The sequence below is a fragment of the Bos mutus genome, chromosome 8 (assembly GCF_027580195.1).
Source record: "Bos mutus isolate GX-2022 chromosome 8, NWIPB_WYAK_1.1, whole genome shotgun sequence".
Lineage (NCBI taxonomy): Eukaryota > Metazoa > Chordata > Mammalia > Artiodactyla > Bovidae > Bos > Bos mutus.
This window is the reverse complement of record NC_091624.1, coordinates 22,105,122-22,120,176: the sequence shown is the minus strand read 5'-3', so window position 1 is coordinate 22,120,176 and position 15,055 is coordinate 22,105,122. Positions and strand designations below refer to the sequence as shown.

General features: G+C 39.5%; 1 protein-coding gene across 1 annotated transcript in view; it reads left to right on the top strand.

Moving 5' to 3' along the window:
• The window catches only part of PLPPR1 (phospholipid phosphatase related 1), a 592,616-nt gene that overhangs the window by 218,128 nt on the left and 359,433 nt on the right, over positions 1 to 15,055 (top strand). The window contains exon 2 of the mRNA XM_070375192.1: positions 1,847 to 1,950. The gene's annotated coding sequence lies outside the window, so the exon portion shown is untranslated. The remainder of the gene's footprint in view (positions 1 to 1,846; positions 1,951 to 15,055) is intronic.

Genomic DNA, 15,055 nt, shown 5'->3' with positions numbered 1-15,055 from the left:
GAATGTTGAGCTTTAAGCCAACTTTTTCACTCTCCACTTTCACTTTCAAGGGAACTGCAAATTAATTGAGATTAACTTTCTGCCATCTTGGTGGAATGGGAGATAGGCATTAGGTCAAGGTATTTGTAACTATTATAAATTTATTTATTTGAACATTTGAGATATAAACTGAGGTACATATTACCTGTACTGGCTATAATTATTATTACTTTCAATATCACAGCCTTCACCTGAGTCCATTCTTTGCTCAACCAAGACAGTCTTTTAAACTAAGGTAAATAAAAACAAATTTTATTGATAATATTATGCCACTTTTTGAGGTAACTGGAGATTCTGACATAGGTTGTGATTTGCTACATAATAAGGACTTCAGACTTAATCTACAGACTTAATTCAGGTGGTTCAACAGTTTGTTAAAAGGACCCAAGGGCCAGAAGAAAAAGTACAAACTTGACTTCATCATTTCCCATTTCTGTGAGTCAAGTATGTATGCCCAGTGGTGTAAATGAAATACATTTGCATGTTAGTTACCTGACATTGGGCTAAATGAGACCTTGGGCTAAACCAGTAAAAAGCTCATTTATATAACTAAAAACCATTTCTAACAGCAACTAGCTTTTAAGCTGCCTTTAGATCAAAGTAGGTATTTGGAGAGAAGCTGCTTACAGGTCGCCAGAAGACTTTGATGTTGGTCATTTTCTCCTTGAGATTGGAGCTAGCCAGCCTCTGAAACCCCATCCCAGCATCTCTACTGTTTAACTTGCAGGTGAATTTTTCAACTAACTTTGTGAGACCAATAATTCATATGATATGTGTGACATTTATTTTTTACTGTCTTCTAAAAATAAAAGAGGAGTATATTTGCTACCACAATTTCCAAATGGCTGAAAACAAGAAAAAAGTGTATAATCTATTTCTGGTTTTTATTCCATTGTGCTAAAAGCTTCAGAAGAACTGTCTGCCGATCTTTTAAATTGTCTGTATAAAGTATCATTTTGTGTACTCTGGATAGCTTTTTTCGTCCTATTTTTCTGTATAAATCCTCACAAATATTTTGCCTGGAAATGTTTTATACAGTTGTTGTTGTTTTTTTTTTTTCATCCTGTTATTCTGAGTGTTTCCTACATGCTAAGCAGGGTGCTTTATGCTGACTTCGTAGCAATACTAAGACAGTCTTTTTCTTCCTCAAGGAGCTCAGAAGTTCTCAGGGGACACAAATGGGTACACAGATCATTACAATTCTGTGATATAAGAATTTTGATAAGGACTAGGAGTCAGCACACTTTGTGTGTGGAATGGCTTAATGGGAAAAATCTCAAGCCATTAGTGTTGGTGAGGATGCGTCGTGACAGGCCATGGGAAGAGGCAGGCCTTGGCTGCCTGCACCTATTTGTAACTCTGATGTCCTATCAGCGTTACTCTTCTCTCCCAAAGGGCTACTTTTCTCTCTCACCCATTCCAGTAGGGCTGGTAAAAATGTGTGCAGTGTACCCAGGGCAGAAGTCAGGACTCAGAGGTCCCAGCCTGGGAGAAGACAGGCAGAGTCCCAGACAGTGCCAGGCAGCAGAGTGAGAGAAGTCATTGCCAGAATCAGGGAGATTTCTGAGAATTTAACACAGTGGGGAAAATTACCTTGTTTGTTTTTCACTGCTGTAGCCTCATCAGCAAGAATTGAAAGGCATGTGGATTACCACCTTAAGAGGTTAATGAAGGCATAGCATGCCTAAGGCCCTGGCTCTCCTCACTTCCAGAAAAGACGTCCTGATGACAATATCAAAATGTTTCTGGTGGTAATCAGGGGCTGTTAGGGAATACAAGAAGTAAGGACAGACTCGATGTGTTTCAGACCAGTGGTGCCATGTGGCTGCGACGAGTGACATCGAGTAACCACCGAGAGGCAGAGCTCTTCATCCCAAACTGGAAGTCCCCTGGATCTCACTTCAGGCTCATGTAAGTCCCCAAGGGAAGAGGGGGAATGGGGAGAGGGTCTCTGGGTGACCAATATTATATTTCACGTGAATCTTAACAGGTGACTCTCTGAGTTGGATATAAATCAAACTTTCTTGGCCTTGGAACTACTGACATTGTGGGTGAGATAATTACTTTTTGCAGGCATTGCTCTGTGTGTTATAGGACATTGAATAAGACTCAGGTTCTAATAGTATCTTTTCTTCATTTTGTCATATTTATTTAATGATTTTCAACTGAAGAATCTGAGAGATATTGGGCATTGTCTGGTTACAGCTTTGATTATCACCCTGGCAGAGTGCGTGCTGCTGGCATCCCATGGGTAAAGGTTAGAGGTGTCCCGGGCAAGGGGAAGCCAGGCAGGGATTGAAGTGAGGTCAGAAGGAAACTCAGAAGTTGAAGTGGCTTTGTCTTGGAAAGGAAGGAGGATTACACTCTCTCCTTACCTATCAGAATGCTCCTAAATACCCGGAACATTTGGTGGGCTTCACGACAGGGTAAACCACAGGAAAAGCTGACCAGTGAGACTGTGATCAGCTTGGCTTGACTGCAAAGGACCATGGGGTGCAGAGTGGCAAAGCAGAAAGGGGCAACTCTCATGCTTCTAGGCCATTGTTTTGCTTTGTTTTTCTTTTGGTGGAGCACAATGGACTGTCAATTCTGTTAGGGAAATATATGTTTTTGCAATATAATTTAATGGTTGCTCTCAAATTTCTATAGCTTTCATTTGAGTAGTTGATGAAACAGACTACCTGCTGGTTACATGTGGCAGGGTTATTTTTCTGCCTGGGGGTTATTTTATTCTTAGGGGAAAAAGATGCTATTTATGTAAATCTAAAATGTTACATGCATCAGAGAACTCAAAGAAAAAGCTTTTATTCTCTTGAGACAGGCATAGATAGCTCCAGTTTCTTCTTCTTCTTGTTTAAAGCCACCCCATAAAGTGCTATCACAAACACACTCCAAGGATGAATTGTTTAGTGCTATAAAGTTTATTTGTGTGCAAATACACACACATATTGCATTTACACTCCACATGTAGTTATGCTGTACTCTCTAAGAGCACTTTAGAAGACTCAACATACATTTTATTCCATGGAAAATAATAAACGCAGACAAATAAGAAAGCCACATGTTAAAATGTAAATAAATGATGGATGTAAAAATTTTAAATTTTCTACTAAAAGACTGAAGTCTAACCATTTGGTCATGGAATACTGATTTCCTACTTGTTCTGTTTTCCCTCTTTAAACCAGATGGTGTTTCTCAAAATTCAGGTTATAAAGGCATAGCACAGCCTGCATTTTTTTCCTGTTTATGTTAAGTGGTAAACTTCACATTGGCAAAATGACACCTCTGATGGCCTTCTTACAGGAGAGGCTTCTCACCCAGTATGTGTGACTTTGTGGCCATATTCCCTTGCACAAGGGAATTAGGTCACCTACTTCCAGCTCCACTTGAAATACCTTTTGTTAAAAGTCTTCCTCCCAAGTGAACTCTTTTTTATTTTTCCTTCATATTTTCTACATAGTCTTCCTTTTGAAAGTCCTACAGCTGGAAGTTAGGCTTCTATCAATATCCCAATGGTGGGTGGGGATAGAAGTGAGCTTAGGAGAGTTCAATAGGCCTATAAGACCCAAATTGATCAGCAAAATTCAAAACTAAGACACTGAGTGTTTTTCATGTTCAGAATTGAACCTCACATGGCTACAGAAAATCTACTTTAAGTTCTAGGCCTTGTCTTATTTTCCTTGCTTTATCTCTAGCCCATAGGAGAGTATCAGGCAGAGAGCAGACTTTCACTAAATAATTCTTGAATAAATAGGTGAAGGATCATTCTGCTACCTCCAAGAAACAGGCATTTTCAAAGAAAGAAACATATTCAATTGACTCTAGGTGACTGATTTTTGTCAGTTTTGTCCACGTTCCAAAGCAAAACATTCCATCATTTGGCCAAAAAAGAAAACACACACATTCTCTCTCTTACACATACACACACACACACACATACACACACACAATGAGAACAGTACACAGGTATTCAGAACTAATAGCTATAATATAGACGTGTGAGTGATTGTGCCCTCAGTGTTTCAGAGTAGAGCTTATCTAGCTGATGTCTAGAAATTGGAGTACCAAAGCGAGTCACTCAGTCTTCCTGAGGTCACGAGGATTTTTGTTGTCACAGGTTTAGGTAGACATGGTTATGTTCTTGCCTGTTCTATAAAAGCAGAAGATGAAACAGTGGAAAATTTGCTACATGTATGTGTGGCTGACCTGGGGTTTGACCTCACTTCAATCGCTAATGTTTCATGTTATAAAATCTCTTATAGGGTAGAGAGTTTTCATGTTGGAAGGCATCTTTTGCAAAGATGAAATCATAACTGCCTGAATTGTAACAGGTGTGAGGATGTATGTAGTCAGTATAGAATTTACAGCCTGGAGTACCCAGCAATGACAGGGTCACAAAAATAAATCCCTTGAATCAGTTCTTGCATGAGTAAATAATTTAACATTCTTTTACTCATTATCAAAACTGTGGGATAAATAATATGAAGACCTGCTCCTTCGGTGGTCTGTTCAGTATCTTTTAGGAGAAAAATAAGAAACCAACTACAAAAGTATAATAAGAAAGCCTTATCCCCCAGAGTTGTCAAATAAATACTCTGATTATCTACTCCATTTGTCAGTGGACATTTGAAATAGCCTTGCAAATGATTGGTAGTATTCCATGATATGAAGAAGTTACTGGCAAGCATGAAATTTGTGGATTTAATTTTGATTTCGACTACTAGTTTAAATGCCTGCTTTGAGGTAACCGTTGTACCACAACGGATCCTGTAATAATGTACTTGCTAGAGAGCTTGCTTGGCTGTGCAGCTCTGTGGGGAGTCCCTCTGCTTGTCCCCCCACTCAGCAGCAGCTCTGAAGCTGTTTGGAGATTCTCAAAATCTCTTGTAAACTACAACTAAAGTGAGGTCAGTGTTAGAAGTGAGGCAATATAGCCAAATGCATTGCATCAGGGCCTCTTGGGCTATGAGGAACCTTTGTGAGTTGACAAGTTTCAAATGGCAATGAATGTGGCTATTGAACAGTCTGTCTGGTTTATTCCCATTTTATCACCATATCTAAAGTGCTGCCTAGTTTATAGTTGCTACATGTGTTTGTAACACATATGTGTTGAGTAAATGAATTCAGAGCTAAGCAAACTAGAAAGAAGATGCAGAAAAGAAGATGCAGATGCACAAAAGAAGATGCAGAAAAGAAGATGACGACTCATCCTTTGCCCAAGTAAGTTTGTTTGTTAAATATTCAATAAAGTTCACAGGTTTCCTTTTTTTTTCTGGAGCATCTCACATTTTTAGTATGTATTGTGAATCTTCAGGGAAAGGATTTATTTAGCAAAGCAATTTCCCAAGCTCTTTTTTTTTGTTTGTTTGCTTTTGAGTGTAAAACCCTTTGTTCTCAAAGTACTAATTAGCTTCTCTCTGCAATACTAATGCATTTATAAATAAGTATGGTATAATAAGCAAAAAAAAGAAAGCTTGAACTGGATTTTGTTTGCTACGTTTAGGAGAACTGTGTGTGGACGTGTGTGCGTGCACACTGGTGCCCTTGCTGGGCCTCCATGACTAGAGAGTACATAACATTCTTGAAATATTTGAAAGTATCTATGACACCTTTACTCTATTCTGATAATTATTGGAGTAATAAATTATTTTATGAGCTCTGAAGTAACTAAGTCCCAATTTAATCTGCTTTACAGTTTCAAAATCAAATTATGTGATCCTGGGATTATATAGGGCTTCCCTGATAGCCCAGTTGGTAAAGAATATGCCTGCAATGCAGGAGACCCTGGTTCGATTCCTGGGTTGGGAAAATCTGCTAGAGAAGGAATAGGCTACCCACTCTAGTATTCTTGGGCTTCCCTTGTGGCTCAGCTGGTAAAGAATCTGCCTGCAATGCAGGAGACCTGGGTTCGATCCCTGGGTTGGTAAGATCCCCCAGCGAAGGGGAAGGCCACCCACTCCAATTTTCTGGCCTGGAGAATTCTATGGACTTTATAGTCCATGGGGTGGAGATTATAAATACATGGAGAGGTGGTGGTTCTCATGTATCTGCATCCAAAATACTAGGGGGTTTGTTAACTGTTAACTATCTCTGGGCCCCATTTCCTTCTTCTGAGTTTCTGGAGACAGGGGTAGGGAGGCCTAGGAACCTGCATTTCAAAGGTTCTGAAATGATTCTAAAGTAATTAGGTCAATGGACAGCAGTCTGAGTAATATTCATATAGACAATACCACAATATATCATTATGCTGGTCAGATGTATTGCTTTCCTAATCCAGGGTTTCCCTCTTCTGCCAGTTCATACATTTTAAGCACTTAACGTTGTCTCTGGTTTTGGAACAGATGGTAGGACTTCTACAATTATGATGCAGAGCTTTTTAGCCTTACAGAAAAAGAAAAGTCTAACTCAGACTTTTCTCTGGTATTTATTTTTAGTAGTTATATTTATCTGTAAGATCTTGTTTTTGCTAGGATTGGTCTTAGAGATTGAGTTCAAAGCTATAGGAATGGTGGGAAGGGGAGGAATGCCATCCAAGCAAAGGAGATTTGGCAAATCCCCTTTGAGACTGGACTCCTTAATACTTATTGCATTGACAAAATGGCAGAGTTAAGATAAGACGGTTTCTGTAAAGGCCATAGACCCATACCTGACATATAGTAAGCAGTTAATGTTAGTAGTTATTATCTTGAATGGTGGTGGCTTGCAGCTCCTCCATTATAATATTTGCCACTGTAATTGAATCCAGTGATAATGGTGATGCTGTCTTTAAAAATAAAACTATACAGTGGTGCTATGGGCTTCCCAGGTAGCATTAGTGGTAAAGAATCTGCCTTCCAATGCAGGAGACACAAGAGACATGGGTTTGATCCCTGGGTCAAGAAGATTCCCTGGAGTAGAAAATGGCAGCCAACTCCAATGTGCTTGCCTGGAAAATTCCATGAGCAGAAAAGCTTGGTGGGCTACAGTGCATGGGTCCACAAAGAGTCGGACATGACTGAGTGACTGAGCATGCACACACACATATAATCTTGTATGGAGCTCAATAAGTTTGAGATTGAATATTAGCTCCATCCCTCAAATTACAAGTTTTATGAACTTGAACAAGTGATCTAACTCATGGGAACCTGTTTCCTCACCAGTAAATAGGGATAGAGTACCTAAAAATAAGCGATGGCTGTCATTGCCGTTAACTTTGAATTACATTAAGCATTTGGCAATTCATTGTCCTCATGAGATCAATTTAAGTGTTCCTGAATTTTTCTAAACCTCATTTCATTACATTGAGCTCATTGAGAAGATTCCTTGACTTTCCCAACAGAAGTGAGAGAACGCCCAGAGCTCAGGGCCAGCTGGGATTCCAGGATCCACCCCAGTCAGGGAAGCAGGGAGAACAGCAGGCGACTGTGAGATGTGAATGGAGAGGAACCAGATTCTAATCCAAGGCATGTATGAGTTCAGGTAGAAAGAGAAGGTCCAAAGTGTCAAGACCAAAGTGGGAATGAGGAGAGAAATCGGTACACTGAAGCAAAAGTTTGGAAACAGCCATTAAGCATGGCCGACTGAGTGTGTCTTAGAGGCAAAGACTGGAAGTATCCTCACAGGCAACCCTCTATCTTGGGAGGAGCCTCTCAGGAAGTGCTAGATGCGGCCCTTGGTGGATAAAGAAACTGGTAAGGGAACCATGGCAGTTTGGACAATGCCAAGTAGTATAAAAATTATCATCATATTCTCCATATTATACTGTGAGTTCCTTGAGACCAGGACCTGTGTCTAATCCCATTTCAAATCCCTGAGTTTCTGGAAGTCAGAGAGTAAATGTTTAATATGAATCGGTTCAAACAGATCAAGGGTCAGTTTTAAGTATTCCATTTCCTTCAACATCTAAGCCACTTTTTAAATATCTAGGACTCCTTAAGTTTGATTATGGGTTTTAGAAAAGTTTTTCATATTTTAGTCAGCCCAATATTCTTTGAATAAGAACACAAATTTAAGTACCCAGGATAGTTATTGGGCCAGAATATATTTCCTACTTAGTAAAAAGATCTACGAAAATAAAAAATAGAGAAAGTAATTTTTACCTTTTCAGACAAATTCTGTACTATTAATTTGATGTGAATTGGATAAAGTTAAAACTTGGCCCAAATAAGGAAGTACAGCTTTGGACTGCAGTGGCCATGTTTGAAGATTTCTTATAAGTCAACAGGTGTGCCATAGAGTGGCATGTATTTGTGATATCCTGATGGAAAATGAGAAAATATATGATACTTAAAAAGAAAGGCAAATATGAGACATTTCTAACAATTTCATCATTGTCTTAATTTTCAAAGAAAGTAATCAGAATAATTTAGGAATATTTACATAAACTTTAAAAGAACTGTATTATATTACAATATCCTTTTTAAACATCAACATATTTTACAACCTGCAATATCTTTAATCAAAGAAGATCTGTTTCATTCTCTTAGTTGAGCTGTTGTTCAGTCGCTCAGTCATGTCGGACTTTGTGACCCCATGGACTGCAGCACTCCAGGCCTCCCTGTCCATCACCAACTCCCAGAGTTTACTCAAACTCATGCCCATTGAGTCGGTGATGCCATCCAACCATCTCATCCTCTGTAGTCCCCTTCTCCTCCCGCCTTCCACCTTTCCCAGCATCAGGGTCTTTTCAAATGGGTCAGTTCTTCCCATCAGGTGGCCAAAGTATTGGAGTTTCAGCTTCAGCATCAGCCCTTCCAATGAATATTCAGAACTGATTTCCCTTAGGATTGACTGGTTGGATCTCCTTGCAGTCCAAGGGACTCTCAAGAGTCTTCTCCAATACCATGGTTCAAAAGCATCAATTCTTTGGCACTCAGCTTTCTTTTTGGTCCAACTCTCACATCCATACACGATTACTAGAAAAACCATAGCTTTGATTATATGGACCTTTGTCAGCAAATTGATGTCTCTGCTTTTTAATATGCTGTCTAGGTTTGTCATAGGTTTTCTTCCAAGGAGCAGGTGTCTTTTAATTTCATGGCTGCAGTCACCATCTGCAGTGATTTTGGTGCCCAATAAAAAATAAGCAGCACTTAGATGCAGAGGTTTCACTCTTGATAAAGCAAACACTCAAAGATAGAGTCTGTGATTAGGAGCTGTCCGAGTCTTGATTTTGAAAGTAGGTTGCTCTGGGCCCACCGTGTTGTAACTGAGAACAGAGAGTATTCTTGGTTTTGTGGTCTGTCCATAGATTGGAAAGAACTCTCACCATGGTAGTTGCCAGAGTAGAGATTGTTAAAGTCGCTGAATATTAAATTCTGATATAGAAAGGATCACATCTTTCTTTTACTCTGTCTTATATTTTTAGCCCTTCTCTGTTTTAGAGTACATCATCACCATTGTCCTTTGTTGGTGGTGGTTCTCAGTCACTGAGTTGTGTCTGACCATTTGTGACACCATGGACTGCAGCATGCTAGCTAGCATCACTATCTACATTGATTTTGGAGTCCCAAAAAATAAAGTCTGTCACTGTTTCCGTTTTTTCCCCATCTATTTGCCATGAAGTTATGGGACCAGATACCATGATCCTAGTTTTTGAACGTTGAGTATAAAGCCAGATTCTTTACTCTCTTCTTTCACCTTCATCAAAAGGCTCCTTAATTCCTCTTTGCTTTCTGCCATTAGAGTTATATCATCTGCATATCTGAGGTTGTTGATATTTGTTCCAGAAATTTTGATTCCAGCTTGTGATTCATCTAGCCCAGCATTTTGCATGATGTATTCAGCATATAAGTTAAATAAGCAGGGTGACAATATACAGCCTTGATGTACTCCTTTCCCAATTTTGTATGAGTCTGTTGTTCCATGTCCAGTTCTAACTGTTGCTTCTTGACCTGCATACAGGTTTCAAAGGTAAGGTGGTCTGGTATTCCCATCTGTTTAAGAATTTTCCACAATTTGGTGTGATCCACACACTCAAAGGCTTTAGTGAGGTCAATGAAGCAGAAGTAGATGTTTTTCTGGAATTCCTTTGCTTTCTCTTTGATCCAGTGGATGTTGGTGATTTGATCTGTGGTGCTTCTGCCTTTTCTAAATCCAGCTCGTACATCTGGAAGTTCTCAGTTGATGTACTGCTGAAGCCTATCTTGAAGAATTTTGAGGTTTACCTTGCTAGCATGTGAACTGAGTGCAATTTTATGGTAGTTTGAATATTCTTTGGCTTTGCCCTTCTTTGGGACTGGAATGAAAACTGACCTTTTCCAGTCCTGTGGCCAATGAGTTTTCCAAACTTGCTGGCATATTGAGTGCAGCACTTTAACAGCATCATCTCTTAGATTTAAAACAGCTCAACTGGAATTCCACCACCTCCATCAGGTTTGTTCTTGTAATGCTTCCTAAGGCCTACTTGACTTTGCACTGCAGGATGTCTGACTCTAGGTGAGTGACCACACCATGATGGTTATCTGTGTCATTAAGACTTTTTTTGTATAGTTCTGTATATTCTTGCCACTTCTTCTTAATATCTTCTGCTTCTTTGGGGTCCTTGTCATTTCTGTCCTTCACTGTGCCCATCCTTGCACAAAATGTTCCCTTCAATTTTCTTGAAGAGATCTCTAGTCTTTCCTATTCTATTGTTTTCCCCTGTATTTTTTTTTTTTTTTTTTGCATTGTTCACATAAGAAGGCTTTCTTATCTCTCCTTGTTTTCTCTGGAACTCTGCATTCAATTGGGTGTATCTTTCCCTTTCGCCTTTGCCTTTCACTTCTGTTCTTTTCTCAGCTATTTGTAAGGCTTTCTCAAATACCCAGTTTGCCTTCTTGCATTCCTTTTTCTTGGGACTGGTTTTGGTGGTCACCTCCTGTACAGTGTTATGCACCTCCATCCATATTTCTTCAGACACTCTCTACCAGATCTAATCCCTTGAATCTATTTGTTGCCTCTACTGTATAATCATAAGGGATTTGATTTAGGTCATACCTTAATGGCAGTTTTCCCTATCTTCTTCAATTTAAGCCTGAATGTTTCAATAAGGAGCTCGTGATCTGAGCTACAGTCAGCTCCAAGTCTTTTTTTTTTTTTTTTTGCTGACTATATAGAGTTTCTCCATTTTTGGCCGCAAAGAATATAATCAATCTGTATTCAGTATTGCCCATCTGGTGATGTCCATGTGTAAAGTTATCTCTTGTGTTGTTTGAAGAGGATGTACCATTGTCTTTAACTCACTAAAAATAGAACCTGTTGTGTGCTGAATTTCTACAGTAGTTTGCTTCTTTTTGCCATTAACTGTAATAATATATATTTAATAACCACTATCACTTACTGCATATTTGTTCTGTCTCAAACCTGGTGTTAAATGGCACATGTGTATTCACCGTCACGATCACCTCTTCTGTAGTTGTTCTAAATGTAAATGATTACTACCTACGGTGAAACTAAAAGTAGACGTAATCTTTGTTTCTGACTTGGGAAGTTTTCTGTTTTTCCAAAGCCTTTTCCCCCTGTTCACTGCCTTATAGTGGTAGTTGCTGAGACCCCTGAAGATGCTGCAGTCAGTTCTCCAAGCCTTTGGTGTTTCTTATCACCTACCGTTTTCCTCCTACTGGGTTTCTCAAGGAACAGAATATCTCTCTGGAGCTTATTCAACTTTGGATCATACTGTTTTTTTCTCTCCTTTTAGTGGTATCAGTATAATTTTGTTTCTTGTTTAATGTGACAGTTGGGGAGAAAAATATCATCATCATTTTCAGAATAACCAAATTTCTTTGTCTCTTGTTGTTGTTATTTAGTGGCTAAGTTGTGTCTTGCTGTTTTACGACCCCATGGACTCTCCAAGCTCCTCTCTGTCCATGGGATATCCCAGGCAAGAATACTGGAATGGGTTGCTATTTACTTTTCCAGGGGATCTTCCCAACCCAGGAATTGAACCCAGGCCTTCTCCATTGGTAGGCAGGTTGTTTACCACTGAGCCACCAGAAAAGCCCTGTTTATCTCCATAAGCGGGTTATTTTGTCTTTACATGAATGTCAACTTTTCATCTAGTTATTAGATAAGAATATTAATAGTTCTGGGCAAGTACAAAACTAATTGAACTTCCATGAATATGATTGAATTTAAAGTTTGACTTGTGTTTTGTGTCAGGCAGGTATGTTGGTGACAGTGTTCCTGCTGCCATCAGAGTATAGCTGAGCACTGGGCTCTTGGGCTTCAGTTCCTTTTCTTCTACCACTCCAAGTTTTAGCATTTAATACTTATGAAGTGCTTTAAAGTCACAGAACACCCTGACATCACCACGACTTTATCAGGAGACTGTCTTTATGAATGAAGGAGGAGAGCCACACGTCCAAGGGAGCACTGATGCCTTCAGATTCAGAAGCAGTGAACGCAGCACCAGGAACAGTTTGTCCAGTTCCTCACTCTGGCTGAGGGGGCAGGTGACCAGGCATCTCTGGGAAGCTGCCTTTGAACAGTGAGATACAGATGTCACACTCTGTCTGCAGACCTCAGCTGCCTTTGGAATGCATTGTGACTTTTAACACAAATGAGCACTTTTCAGTGTGGCAGTGCTCGTGCAACTGAGCTGAGCTATAGAAACATACAAGGTGACTGGCCTTAGACTGGGATGATCACGTCTTCCAATCAGCCTCAATAATCTTTGTTTCAATTTTAGACAGCCTCCCTTGATCCCTTCTTGCCCAGGATAGATGGCACCTCTGGTTTCTCTTCAGCAGGCAGTGCTTCAGGTCCTAGAAAATGAATCCACATATTATTATATATATACATACCACTATATATGTGGTACATATGTAAATGCATTGAAAAATGCCTGGAATTATATCCAAAGAGCTCTTAAGAGATTCACACATATATACATATAGCTTCCCTGGTGGCTCAGACAGTAAAGAATCTGCCTGCAATGAGGGAGACCCAGGTTTGATCCCTGGGTGAGGAAGATCCCCTGGAGAAAGGAATGGCAATCCACTCCAGTATTCTTGCCTGGGGAATTCCATGGACAGAGGAGCTTGGCAGGCTACAGTCCATATATAACCACAATCATATTATCTTTGTATAATTGAACCATGAAATGCACACTCCTTTTAATACCCTACAAGAAAACACAGTTAACTAGTGCTTACTCTGGGAAGAATGTAAACCCTGTAAATCCTGTATGTCTTGTTAGCATCCCACAATCACAAATGCCCATTTCTACAACCTTCCAACGTTCTTTCATGGAAAAAGAGAATGTAAAGGTGATAGAACGGTGAGACAAGAGCAAAAGGTTTAAGGTTTTTAAGAAATGGTCCTTGAGATTTTTAAAACTGTGAGACTAAGTATAGTATTATTTAGTCAGAAACTAAAATTTTACAAATCATTTAATGATACACAATAAATCAATTGTGTCCTTGTAATGGAACCAAGTAGCTTGGGGCCAAAAGTATGGAGAATATTCATGAATACATTTTCAAATCTTTTGAATTATATGAATATATTATCCACTTTTAATTACAATAAGAAATTAAGAATCTTTCCAAAATCTTTTCTGCCAATTATTTTACATTCCCCTGCCAAATAATTAGTGTGTGATGTGCTGTGGGGTGGGGCCTCCAAAACTGAGATTCAGTGTCAGAACAAAAATTTTAAAATAGTCCTGTTACTATTTCCATGGAATTTTTGAGGATGCCCCATACTATTTTATAAAATATAAGAGTAAAGGACTCAGTAAAAAGAAGAAAACTTGTGAAAGATTGTCCAAGAGTTCTCTCCTCTGGTCCTAGATTTTTCTTTTTTCACATCCAGTTTTAGCCAACCTTTGAAATGGGTTCAGTTTCAGTCCAGTTGCTCAGTTGCTCAGTCTTGTCTGACTCTTTGCCACCCCATGTGACTACAGCACACCAGGCTTCCCTGTCCATCACCAACTCCTGCACATTGCTCAAACTCATGTCCATTGAGTCGGTGATGCTGTCAAACCATCTCATCCTCTGTCATCCCTCCTCCTCCTGCCTCAGTCTTTCCCAGCATCAGGGTCTTTTCCAAATGAGTCAGTTCTTTGCATTAGGTGGCCAAAGTATTGGAGTTTCAGCTTCAGCATCAGTCCTTCCAATGAATATTCAGGACTGATTTCCTTTACGATGGACTGGTTTGATGTCTCTGCAGTCCAAGGGACTCAAGAGTCTTCTCCAACACCGTAGTTCAAAAGTGATCAATTCTTTGGCACTCAGCTTTCTTTACAGTCCAACTCTCACATCCATACATGACGACTGGAAAAACCATAGCTTTGACTAGATGGACCTTTGTCGAAAAAGTAATGTCTCTGCTTTTCAGCTGTCTAGGTTTGTCATAGTTTTTTTCCCAAGGAGCAAGTGTCTTTTCATTTCATGGCTGCAGTCACCATCTGCAGTGATTTTGGAGCCTCCAAAACTAAAGTCTCTCACTGTTTCCATTGTTTCCCCATCTATTTGTCATGAAATGATGGGACCAGATGCCATGATCTTAGTTTTCTGAATGTTGAGTTTTAAGCCTACTTTTTTACTCTCTTCTTTTACTTTCATCAAGAGGTTCTTCAGTTCTTCTTCACTTTCTGGCCTAAGTGTGGTATCATCTGCATATCTGAGGTTATTGATATTTCTCCCAGAAATCTTGATTCCAACTTGTGCTTCATCCAGCCCAGCATTTCTCATGATGTACTATGCATATAAGCTAAATAAGCATGGTGACAATATACAGCCTTGATGTACTCCTTTCTGGATTTGGAACCAGTCTGTTGTTCCATGTCCAGTTCTAACTCTTGCTTCTTGACCTGCATACAGATTTCTTTGGAGGCAGGTACGGTGGTCTGGGTTAAATGGGTTTTTTCTATGCTAGTTAAACTGTTTATATTTATGGAAAAAGGTGTTCTTCAATCCATTTTAAAGGCTAACTCTGACATCAAAACATGATGAAGACAGCATAAAAAAGGAAAAATGCCTGCCAATTCCCCCCTTTATTTGAACAGCAGAAGCTTTTCATAGCTTTAGTGTCTTACTCTATGCTTGCCCACTGT